Below are 12992 nucleotides of genomic sequence, written 5' to 3'. Positions count from 1 at the left end.
GAAGAGAAGAAGAGAAGAGAAGAGAAGAGAAGAGAAGAGAAGAGAAGAGAAGAGAAGAGAAGAGAAGAGAAGAGAAGAGAAGAGAAGAGAAGAGAAAAGAGAAGAGAGTAAAGAAAACTGTAAAAAGGAACTAGCATGTGAACTAGCATGTCTTTAATCTTCAGCCACCTGAGTGGACTGTGCAGAGTCCATGATGAGTTCAAGGCCAGGGTGGGATACGCAGTGAATTCCAAGCCATCCTGAGCTACAGAATGAGACCATGTCTTAAGACAGGAAAAATAGAAGAGGAGAGAAGAGGAGAGGACAAGAAACAGAGACCGAGGCAAAACCAGACAAAGGGGCCAAAGAGCAGATAAGAACAGAATGGTAAAACAAAGATCATCTTTAAAGCTATAACCAGGAAGACTGGGGACTGACTCAGAGGTTTAGAGCACCGGTTGTTCTTCCAGAGGGCGGGTTATTACAGCACCCGCATGGAGAGTCATAACTTTCTTTAACTCCAGTTCCAAAGGATTCAACACCCTCGTCTAGCCTTCTTGGCCACATGCTATACTGATATATATACAGCAAAAATACCCAAGCAAATAACCAACCAATAAATAAATAAATAATAAAAATGTAAAGCTATAACAAGAAAGTTTCCCATGTAGATTTTTAAAAACCACTTGAATTTCAAAGGACTTACCAGGTCTCTAGAAAACTAAATCCAGTTTATTGACTTCAACACATATCTAGTAAAACTATGAGACATTAAAGGTAAAGACAAAAATCCTCAAGGCTTTCAGGCAAAAAAAAAAAAAAAAAAAACAATAAAGTTCCAGAAGCAAGAGCAGATAGGACTCACACTTGGGACACCAAGCTGGTACAGTGAGTGCATGTCTGTCACCCCAGCACTTTGGGAGGCTAAGGTTCAGGGACTTTAGCTCAAGGTCAGCCTGGGCTACAAAGTGAGACCCTCTCCCGGACCCACTGTCTTAATTAGGGTTTTATTGTGAAGAGAGACCATGACCACAGCAACTCTCATAAAAGAAAGATTTAATTAGGGCTGGCTTACAGTTCAGAGTTAGTTCATTACTGTCATGGTTGGATACGTGGTGGCATGCAGGCAGACATGGTGCTGGAGAGGTTACTAAGAGTTCTACATCTGGATCAGCAGGCATCAGGAAAGGAACTGTAAGCCACTAGGCCTAGTTCTGAGCTTGTGAGACCTCCAAGTCCCCATCCCCCAGCAACACATTTCCTCCAACAAAGCCACACCTACTCTACAAGACCACACCTCTGAATAGTGCCACTCCCTATGGGCCAAGCATTCAAACACAGGAGCCTATGAGGGCCATTCCTATTCAAACCACCACACCCAGGCTCATGGAAAACTTGCAGGGGTCTCCCTGTCTCTGAACGCTGCAGCTAGAGACATTTATAGAGCTAAGTAAAGGTTGCTGTCTCTGGAATTTAGCTTTGGCATAAAGTAACTACCTGGGTTCATCACCCAGGAGTAGGAACCACCTTTCTTCACCACAAAACTCCACTTAGGGTCCAGGACAGCCAAGGCTATACAGAGAAACCCTGCCTGGAAAAAACCAAAACAACAACAACAACAACAACAAAAACTCCACTTAGTGGATGCAAATGACAGGAAGGGGCTTGCAGCCTTGGGAGTGCCCTACCAGAACCCATAAGATGCAAGTGTGGACATTTCTGGTCAGCAGCAGAAGCTGGACTGATTGCACTGGCTCAGTGTGCAACTAACCAACTAGCAAGGGAAAGCTGCCCCCTTACAGAGCACCTCACACAGGGCAGGGGCGCTGGCTCTGGGAACTGCAGGATGACCCGCCTTGGATCCAGTGTCTCTGCTGAGGGCTTCTAGTCCCAGATCATAGCTTCCTTCAGATAGTGACATGCCAGATAAACTCAACTGGCAAACAACATCTCCAAGCCTCAAGGCAATGGAAAACAGGAAGACTGAGTTGGGGGACATACCGCTGGTACAAGGGGACCAGAATGAGTCTCTGGGTCAGAAAATAAGGATAGGTTGATAGTCCATTTTAATTAATTAATTAATTAATTAATCAATCAATTTTGTAAGACAGAGTCTCACTATGTAGCCCTAACGAACTCATCATGTAGGCCATGCTGGCCTCAAACTCACAGAAATCCTGCCTCTGCCTCCTGCGTGCTAGGACTAAAGGCCAGGCTGAGAGTTCTGTTTTAATGCCCTGCTTCTGACACACACAGATTATTCACACAAGATGCTGTCTACAGGAAACCAGGTGAGGGTCAGTCGAACAGAACTCAGACGAGTTTTGTAGATTTTCTGTAAATCTAAAATTGAGGCATGAATGTAGAAGGGGGGCTGTGAGAGGGGAGGGAGAGGTCTAAAGGGAGGGAAGTTGGGAAGAGGAACCTGTAAGAGAGTAAGTGAGACACAGAAGCAGAAGGGGGTGAACCTGAGAGGGAGGGGACAGAGGAGGGAGAGGGGACAGAGGAGGGATGGGAGGTGCAAATAAGAATAAAACATGGTTTCTGTGTCTGGAAACGACATAGTGAAACCCTTCTTTGTATGCTAACCAAAACTAAAGTATAATTTTAACACCTAAACAAAGAAGCCGTGGTATAACTCATTGTTTTGTAAGCTAATCTAAAGCATTTTATTGAAAAATAAATAATTAGGATCAGCAAGATGACTCAGTGGGTAAAGAAAGGCAACTGCTGCCGGGCCGGGCGTGGTGGCACACCCCTTTAATCCCAGCACTCGGGAGGCAGAGGCAGGCGGATTTCTGAGTTCAAGGCCAGCCTGGTCTACAGAGTGAAAAAGAAAAAAAAAAAAAAAAAGAAAGAAAGAAAGGCACCTGCTGCCAAGCCTGATGACCTGAGTTCAATTACTACATCCTACGTGATGGAAGGAGAGAACTGACTCCGGCAAATTGTCCTTCAGCGTACACACACACACACACACACACACACACACACACACAACACATACAAATGCATATTCATATGTACACAAATAAATAAGTGTTTAAAATGAACTAAAACAAAATTGTGCAAAAATAAAACTTTGCCTTTTAGAAGAAGAGTATCAAGCCATGCAGAGTGCTGTATGCCTTTAATCCCAGCACTCAGGAGACAGAGGAAGAAGAAGGAGGAGGAGGAGGAGGAACATCAAGAAAGAACTTTTTTTTATGAGAGTCAGAGCCTGGCAGCTGCCCATGTCCCTCAGTAGGTGAATGGTTGAAAGGGGGAAGATAGCTACAATGGAACAAATGCTATTCAGCAATGAAAAAGAATTATTACCTTAGATCAAAGTGGGTCAGCCCAGAAACACGGCACTCATGAAAGAGCCCAGACACAAAGGCACAGCCTGATGGGTCTGTTCTTGTGAAGTACAGAGGTTGAGCTAATGTGCCCAGGGAAGAGAGACACCTCTTCCTGCCAGGGCAGCAGGGCTGTGGAGGGCTTTGGGGATGGGGATTCTCTGGCGTGTGCCAGGGCTGGGGTATGTGTCCTTATGTTTGCACAACCCCAAGAGAAAAGGTGGTTGCCATCAAGAGAGGCCACTGTGTAAATTTTACTGCATCCCAAAAAAAACTAAAAATAAAGCTTAGTTTATTGAAGCACTGTAAGTGCATTAATTTTTTTTCACAGACTTTGCTCATTACCCTTCAGGCTTCTCTAACAGCTGTAAGATGCAGAAGGCTTGAACTACATCTGTAGCCTCTCTTACCTGCACCCTGGGGTATGTGGGGGAAAGTCAAGTATAGATCTTCTCAAAGAGCTTAAAAGAGCTACTGGAAGAAGCAGATGTGTGTCCCCAAAAGATGTCAAGAAGAGAGACATCAGTGTACAGATGGCAGCAAGCATAGGAGTGGATGCTTACTGTCAGTGACCACTAGGGACATGTCAATCAAAACCAGTGGGACACCACCTCACAGCCACAGGATGGCAGGTGCCCACAGAATAAACAGAAAGCAAGTCTTCATGGAAACTGCAACCACTGGTGGGAATGGAAACTGAGGCAAGTACCATGGAAACAGCAAGGCAGTACATCAAACGAGGCCATGTGGTCGTAAGCTCCACTCTCGGAGGAAGCAGTGGTTTGGGTTTGGGAGTTAGTTTTAGTTTTAGTTTTTGTTTTTAAAGAAGGTCTGGGGCTGGGTATGATGGTGCATGCCTTTAATCCCAGCACTTGGGAAGCAGAGGCAGGCAGATCTCTGTGAGTTTGAGGCCATAGTAAGTTCCAGGCTAACCAGGGCTACATAGTAACACCCTGTTTCAAAATGGATAGATAGATAGATAGATAGATAGATAGATAGATAGATAGATAGATAGATAGATATGCAACAATGTTTATAGTGGACTCTGAATATAGACAGTATTAAAACAGTCTTAGCTATTCCCATAGCTGAGCCCACAGTGACATTGTGCACAAGCTAAAACGTGGAGAGACATACGCATGCGCTGAAGGATAAATGCAAACAGATTATGGTCCTCCTCAGCCTTAAAGACTGGAGAGATGGTTTATTGGCTAAGAGAACTTGTTCTTCCAGAGGATACAAGTTCAAATCCTAGCACCCATGTCAGGCAGCTCACAACTGCCTGCAACCCCAGCTCTGGAGAATCCGATGCCCTCTTCTGGCCCTACTGACACTAGAGACGTAAACACATGAATAAAAATAGTTTTTTCATTACAAAGAAGACAGAGGGGGATGCCAGCACCTCTCAATGGAGCATGGATGCGCCTTGAAGAGATGATGCCTGGTGAGACAAGCCAGTCACAAGAAGGTCCACACTATGCCTTCACTCCTGATGTCCCAGAATGGGCAGATCAGAAATGATGGAAGCCTGGGAGGTCAACGGGGGGGGGGGGGGAATAGGGGGTTGGCATCTAAGGAGGATAACCTTTCAGAGGTTTATTTTTTCCTTTTTTTAAATTGGATACTTTATTTATTTACATTTCAAATGTTATCCCCTTTCCCCATCCCTCCCCTAGAAACCCCCTATCTCATTCCCCCTCCTCCTGCTTCTCTGAGGGTATACCCCCACCCATCCACCCACTCCTGTAAAGAAAGGACTGAAGGAGCTGAAGGGGTTTGCAACCCCATAGGAAGAACAACAATATCAAATTGCTCCCAGGGCCTAAATCACCAACCAAGGAGTACACATGGAGGGAACCATGGCTCTAGCCATATATGTAGCAGAGGATGGCATCAATGGGAGAAGAGGCCCTTGGTCCTCTTCTCCCTCCCGTTTCAAAGTTTTTAAAAAAGGATTTCTACTACCTCTTAATTTGTGTGTCTACATGTGAAGGTTTCTACAGAAGATGGTGTCCTATCTCCTGGAGCTGGAGCTACAGGCACTTACAAGATGCCCAACGTGGGTGCTGGGAACTGTACTCTGGCCCCCTTGTGAGCAATGAGGTTTTATTCTATCAGAGGTTGTCCCTCCTGCCTTGGAACAGAAAACAATTGCGCTTCTCCCCTGCTGTGCTTGCTAGCCCCTTTTGAGTGGTGGCACACCTTTTTTATCAAAAAGAAACCACCTTATCCCTTTATGCGACATCAGAATTATTCTGTTTCCAACACTTGGAGGAGCAGAAAGGGCTCTTAACTGACAGCTGTCTCTTCAGCCCCTGAACCTTACCTTTGTAAGACAAAAATAGATCTAGAGGTGGGTCGGCCGTGATGGTTTTGTAAAAGTGTAAATGTGCTTAATGCTACAGAACTGCGCGCTGTTCAAGAGGCCCAGGTGTCAAATCTTATAATGTGCATATTTTGCCACAGTTAAAACACACACAACCTACAAAGTCACCTCCACCCCCCTTTAAGGCTATGCTGCAATGGAATCCCTGGGGAGAGTGGAAGACAGCAGCTTCCTCTGACTCCTGAAAGGCCTTACCCACCTTGCCCTGGGGAGCCCTACCTGCCCTGTCCCTGCCTTCAGATAGAGTCAGGACTCACACTGGGATAAAGGTAGGCAGGAGTGCAGGGGGAAATCCTGAATCTCACTTCCACTTGGGTTTGCTTCCTGGCTTACTTCCAACATGTTCTCCTCTTGGGGTTTTAACTCAAATGTTACAGAAAACAAAACAAAACAAAACAAAACAAAACAAAACAAAACAAAAGCAGATCATCTTTTAGCCTTGGAACACACAGGATCCCAAGCCCTGAAGTTTCAGCTGCTCCTGGTGGTGGTGACGGTGGTGGCGGTGGTGGCGGTGGCAATGGCTAGAAAGTTCCTTTAACTCAAGCTTCCTAGTGATTCTTCAACATTTCACCCTGAACTGCTGAAGGCAGAGGCTTTACCAATGCCTGCTGGACATGGCAAAGACCAAGCACCTGCCAACTTCCAATCAAAGGTGAGTATTGGAGCGACGAAATCAGCTGTCATTTCTCCACTGTAAGACACCAACCTAGAATAGCCTAGGTGTAGCAAAAACACAAAATTGAAATACCAAGACCATAAAACATCAGCAGAAGGAAAACAGCTAAGTTAGAAAGTAAGCTGTCAAAAAGATAGGCATGGTGGTGCACACTAGTAATCCCGACACACCAGAGGCTAGGACAGGAGATCTGCCATACATTCAAGGCCAGGTTGAACAACATAGAGAATTCAACCCAAGACTGCTCAGGTTGCACAGTGAGACTCTGTCTCAAAGCAACAAAAGAAAAAAAAGGAAATTTAAAAAAAAGGAAAAGAAAGAAAAGAAAAAGAGGGAGAGCTGGGAAAATTCATTAATAGATCTTTACCACTCTATGAAAGTCTGAAAAACCTGAGTTTGAATCCCCAGGACCCATGAGAAAAAGCCAGGTGTGTGGGTCATGTGTCTGTGTTCCTAGCACCCTGCTGTGAGAAGATGGGAGTTGGAGACAGAAGAATCCCAGAAGCTCTGGAGACAGCGAACCTGGCATGTGCAGTAGGAAACAAGAGACCCTATCTCAAGATAGAAGTTAAGGACTGATATTTTACTCCGACCTCCATATGTGTGTGATATGATGGGGGCACCCACATGCATGTGCCTGTACATACACACACACACACACACACACACACACACACACACACACACACACCACATACATACACAAAGAGAAATGAAAGGGAGAAAGAAGGCAAATAAGACACTAGGCAGGACTTCATGGCAGATTCAGATGTGAGTTTTCTGAGAGCTCAATCTACTACTTATGTCTGATAGCTGAAGGGTGATTGGGATGGCCACCCTTTTGAGTTGTGTTACCCCAGTTTGAATATCAGGCTGTGTGGAGTCAGAGCTGCAGAGAGACCAGGAGTATGCAAGCATGGCTGTAATGTCAGCAAGGCTCCAGTGGTTAAAGGTCTGCCGTTGTCAGCTGCTCCAGGCTAGACCTGCCCCCCCAAACCTCCCATCCTTTAGTCCCAGTAGGGACAGGTAGTTCAACCTGGCTCACTAAGGAGGGAGATGAAGAAAGAGATACACAACATGAAAAGGGAGCTGGGGCTTCGCAGGGCAGATGAGGTGTAAGGTCCTTATGGACGCTACAGTAGACCCTGCCCTTGAGTTCCACTTACTGCCAGGAACATTTTAAGCCCCTCTGCAGCTCAGTTGAGCCCTTTACTGTGCCAGCTACACCAGGCAACAGCCTCTGTTCACTTCTATATATTCCTGGACACCCACTAACCATAGTGTACAAGTACAGGGTATGCAGAGACCCAGTGGATATAGTAGTCTTGCTGGCCAGTGTGGGCTATACCCCAACCAAGCCTCCTATAGTCTTAACATCAAAGGAAGCAGCTAGCCAGTCCATGACTACGGCTAGCTGCATGCCTCCCCAACTCCAGGATGTCACACCTGGATCCAAGCTTGGCCACCAGCTCCAGAAACACAGCCCTTGGTGTTGTCCTCTTCCCCAGCACTGTTCCAGGCTCCCACAGGCAACTGCACCAGGACAGGGTGAGCTCAGCAGAGCACACCTAGCCCTCTGAGAACACTTCTTCCCAGCCAATTGCTGACTCCCTAGAACACACCTATGCTGTTGTAGGTGACCCACAGCAAATGCATGAACATAGAGTGGGCTTAGAATGTTCATCGAGAAGGGGTTGAGAACTGTGGGGTGCCCATGGTGAGATAGTACTTGACAAAGAAGGAAATGGCACCATGCTAAGGACATTACGGAAAGTCAAACAAGCCAATCCCAGACAGACAAGAGCCAGATGGCTCCATTTATGAGAGATCCAACATGGTCCAGCCAGACTGCAATGGTGGGCATTAGAAGCAGGCATGTGTTCTAGGTGTCTACAATAGGACACTGTGGTTACAGCTGGTAATTGTCCATGATTGACACTGGAAGTATTAGGAGCTTTGAGTGTGGCTTTTCTCATTGCTGCCACCCAGTACTAAGCTAAGGGGAGCTTAAGGGAGGAGTGATTTTATTGTAGCTCAGTTTCACAGCAAAGGGGTAGAAGGGCTGGCTGATGGGGGGGGGGGCATGGCGACTGGGACTCTGAGGACAAGATGTTCACACAGGAGCCTGTGGGAGATGTTTCACACCGAAACCATTATACTTAGAATTTGTTAAGAGGACAGACGTCCTGAAAAGTGCTCTCACCTGCCGTAATAAAGGCAAAAATAGAAAAAGAGCCCATCTGGTTGTTCTGATGGAGAAGGCCATGCTGTTCTCACTAGAGACCTAGGCGAGGTGATGGCGAACGATTCATGTGAAACCTCCTCCCGAAAGGGAGACAGGGCGGTGCCTACAGTGCGACTTATGCCAGAGTTCCTTTTTGTCGTTTCACTTCACATAATAATAAGTTTTACTGATTTCATTATCAAAACAAGGTCCTATTCTCTAGCCAAGACATATTTAGTATTGCAACACGGTCATCTTCTGGACACCATGTAGGCCCAGAACATACTATATAGCCCCGCCTGAACTCAAAGCAATCCTCCTGCCTCAAACTCCAGGGGGTGTGAGCCACCACATCCAGCAATACTTTTTCAGTTACTATAGCATTTTTTTCATTCTCCTGGATTTTGAAATCACAACGAATACAAACTTTGGTACCCAAACCTCAGACCTTGAACTGGCTGGCTGACTGCCATCAGCTGCCACTAGGGTCAGATTGTGGGTAGGAGATTCTGATGAGAAACAGGACAGGTAGGACAGCAAAGACCACTAGTGACAGGTTCTCAGTTCCGTCAGGACTCAGCCAAAATCAACTTTCTCCTTTCCAAATCACAAATCACAACGTTTACTTATCTATTTTTTGAATGAGCTATGGGACTATATATATATATATATATATATATATATATATATATATATATGACTATTCTCTTTTAAACTAAGGTCAGGCCAGTGGTTATGGTATTTCCTTACAGCCACAGAACTTGGTTCTGCCAGGGTAACCCCCGAAAGTGGACACAGGTCCACAGACACAGAACCACATGGAACCACGTGGGCTTGGTCAACGCTCTTCTTGCAGAAAAAACACTCTAATGTCTTCCATGTTGGTGTGCCTCAAAGCTTGGTGAACCAGACTCCTCACCCCACCAGTGTAGAGTGAAATACTGCAGGCTATTGCTCTAAGGGTTTAAATTCACAACCACACGTTGGCTTCCTGAGAAAAGAGGGCCAAGATGCTTTATTCTCTGCGTGTTAATTGGGTACCTTGGTGGAAAGAGGACCCTGCGTTCTTCACTCCACCTACAGGGCAAGCTGGAAATACCCCCTCCCGCAACTCCACTCTCTAGTTTTGGCCCCACAACCAAGGCCAGAGCCTTTTCTGGTGTCCTGCTGTTCTGCCAGAAAGCACCCAGATCTGAGTCACCATCGGCTTCACCACCAGCTTAACTGTATTTTCAGGCAGTTGGCAAAGAGGGCTTTGCGCGGTTCACCATCTTGTGGAGAAAGCCTGAATCTAGCTAGGAAGCAGAAGGTTTAGGGATTTTTGTTTTTTGCCTTTTTTAAAACACCAACCCTTTTTTTTTTTTTTTTTTTTTTTTTTTTTTTTTTTTTTTTAAGTAGGCAAGGTCAAATGGATAAGCAGATCCTTTTCCTCAAAAAACTGCCCAGGCCAGCGTCCTCTCACCAACTCCCAAATGCAAGCAAATGGTAATTCGGTGGCCTTGCATATCCTCAGCAAAGATCCCACTGCTGTACGTTCATCCCGGAAACGGGAACATGGGAAAAATTTAAACCATCTGCCAAAAAAATAAAAATCTAAAAAGGCCTGGCAGCACCATCCTGGAGGAGCTACTGTGAAGACTACGAGTCCCCAGCGGCAGCGGCGGCGGCGGCGGCGGCGGCAGCGGCGCACCTGCGCGTCCACACCCAGCGCAGCGTCACCGGCAGCTCCCTAGGCCTGCGCTGGTCTGGCCCTGCTCCCGCACACCGCGGGAAACCGGTGCGGTGAAATAAATGACCAGTGGAACGCGAGAAATCTCCCAGAGAGGCAAAGACCCCAACCTGGGCAAGGCCTCCGGACCCCGGATCACCAGGGAGAGTCGAGCAAGCCCCGCCACCCTGCTCCATCCCGGTGCCATCCCGCTCCATCCCGGAACCACCCCGAGAGTCGCTACCCTGCGCCATCCCCATACACCCTGGGCGTCGCCACCCCTTTCTATTCCGGTGCCATCTCCGCCACCCTGGGCGTCACCACCTTGCTCCATTCCGGTGTCATCCCCGGCACCCCAAGCCACCTACAGCCCGCAGCGCAGGGCACCCGCCGGCCCTGAATACTCAGTGCCAGGAGCCGGTGGAGCGTAAGGGGCTCTGCAAAGCGCGTCCGTCATCCCCTCCCAGTTCAGCTGTGGGATGTGTGGGATCCTGAGGATCGCACGGCTGCTCACCAAGGTTCCCCTCGATCAGGCTTCGGGCGGCGGCGTCCGACGGCCGGACTCAGCCATCGCAGCGGCGCTGTGGCGGGCGGGGGCCGCGCGTCACCACGGGCAGCGCCCCGAACCCCGGCCCGCCCCTGCGGGCGCTCCAGCCGGCGCCGGCCCAGCGTCGCCCGCCCCTTGGCTTCCCCAGATCGTTGCGCTTATTCCTTTAAGAAATAAGTCCTGGGTCCGTTAAAGTGAGAAATGACATTGCTGAAGATGACCCTGGTGATTTAGAGGGCCCCGTTGTGCTGGGTGGGGATCTAAAAGCCAGCCAGGTTAAATGTGCCTGCGGGTCGCCCAGGGCCACGCGCCTACGAGGGACTATCCGTGGTAGGAATCACTCACCCTCATTGCGTGCTGGATGTGAGCAGCCATGAGCAGCGCCCGCGAGTTGCACGTGGGTGTCCCAACCCTTAACCCTTTGCTTCCCGGCTCCAAAAGCTGCTTTCCCGGGCTCTGTAGGGAGAGAAACGTTTTTCAAGCTTCAGCAAACAAATGTTATCCCTGATCCCAACACTCTGTCCTTCCTACTTCTCTTTGCCCCTGCCCCTTCCGATACTGGACATAGAACCTAGGTCCAAGAGCTCTGCCTGGAAGCTGTATCTCAGCCCTCTGTTCCTTCACTTTTTGTGTTTATTTTGTCCTGTGATAGTGTGTTCTAGATTCATTTCTACTTCTGTATTAAAGTCCCTGATGAAAAGCAACTCGGGGAACAAATAAGTATATTCCAGCACGCAATTCCAGGTTACAGTCTATCATTGTGGGAAAGTCAAGGCAGGAACTTCAAACGACTAGTTACATATATCTGCAGTCAAGGGCCGAGAGAAGTGCATGCTCTCACTTGTTTACTCGCTTGTGTTCAGCTCCATTTCTTCACTTTGGGGATGGGGGGGAGGAGGAGGGTCCCCTGCCTAGGGAATGGTGCCACCCACATGGGGTTGGGTTTTCTCACATCAATTTTTTACATCCTCACAGAAATGCTCACAAGATTGTCCCATGTAGACAATCTCTCAGTGAGACTCTCTTCCCAGGTGACTCTATCTAGGTTGTGCCAAAAGACAATTAAAGGTAACCATCACATGCAGACATTGTGGTACATGCTTCTAATCCAAGAATATGGGAGAATGAGCACAGAATAACAAGAAACTTCACAAAACACAAAAATATTCTATCTAGAGGGTTGGATGACAAGATAGATAGATGCAGAGAGAGGGTGAGTACTGGAGTGAAGAGTTCCTCAGGTAGATCACTGTCCCACAGACTACACACACAGCATGCACGCGCATGCGCATGCTCACACACAGAGAGGCAAGTGGGGCAGGCGGGGGGGGGGGGGCGTGTCAGGTGACACGGTCTCCAGGTAACAGGTCTCTAAATGATAATACCAATGTGAGGTCAGTGGACTGAAAATGAAAATCATATCCAGAATAAGAGTCTGCCCCAGTGAAGACAACTCATGGCTGGCTCCCGAGGTACGGGTTGGAGCCACCGTGCAGACCAGGTGGAGAGCTCGGGTGCTGCCATGTGTCTGAGTCTGTGCCAATCTCCCAGGCAGAGTCGTCTGTATCCTGGCCCTGCTTTGCATGCCTCGGCCAACTTGTTTTTTAGGGACCTTTCCACAAAACTACTGCAGGTGGGAGGGCCAGGATGGGAGCAGGACAGCAAGTGCATGCGGAGGGACGCTGCCTGTGCCACCAGATGAAGATGTGCCCGAGAGAAGTCTTCAGCTTATGACAGGGTCTAGTGTAGCCAAACTGGCCTAGAACTTACAGGTAGCCGAGGATGATACTTAATTTTTTGTTTGTTTGTTTCATGTTTTTCGAGACAGGGTTTCTCTGTGTAGCCCTGGCTGTCCTGGAACTCACTCTGTAGACCAGGTTGTCCTCGAACTCAGAAATCCACCTGCCTCTGCCTCCCAAGTGCTGGGATTAAAGGCATGCGCCACCACCGCCTGGTGATACTGAATTTCTGATCTCCTTACCTACGCTTCTCAAGTGGTTCTGATATTAAAAAAAAAAAAAAAAAAAAAAAAAAAAAAAAGCCAGGCTCCTTTACTTTTTAATTTTTTTTTTTTAATTTGAGATAGATTTCCATATAGCCCAGGCTGACCTTGAACTTACTATACAACTGAGCT

General features: G+C 47.6%; 1 protein-coding gene across 13 annotated transcripts in view; it reads right to left on the bottom strand.

Annotated features, from left to right (window-relative positions):
- Positions 1-11249, bottom strand: part of Jakmip3 (Janus kinase and microtubule interacting protein 3) — a 128621-nt gene extending 117372 nt beyond the window's left edge. For 11 of the 13 annotated variants that reach the window (XM_029531901.1, XM_029531920.1, XM_029531913.1 and 8 more), the window contains exon 1: positions 10826-10903. The gene's annotated coding sequence lies outside the window, so the exon portion shown is untranslated. Of the gene's footprint in view, positions 1-10825; positions 10904-11203 lie in introns of those variants that run through there. The other 2 variants (XM_029531908.1, XM_029531951.1) reach the window with 2 other exon arrangements.
- Positions 11250-12992: the final 1743 nt, after the last annotated feature.

The sequence above is a fragment of the Mus pahari genome, chromosome 1 (genome assembly GCF_900095145.1).
Source record: "Mus pahari chromosome 1, PAHARI_EIJ_v1.1, whole genome shotgun sequence".
In the NCBI taxonomy this organism is placed as follows: Eukaryota; Metazoa; Chordata; class Mammalia; order Rodentia; family Muridae; genus Mus; species Mus pahari.
The sequence above is the reverse complement of the archived record's forward strand: the minus strand, read 5'-3'. Positions and strand labels throughout refer to the sequence as shown.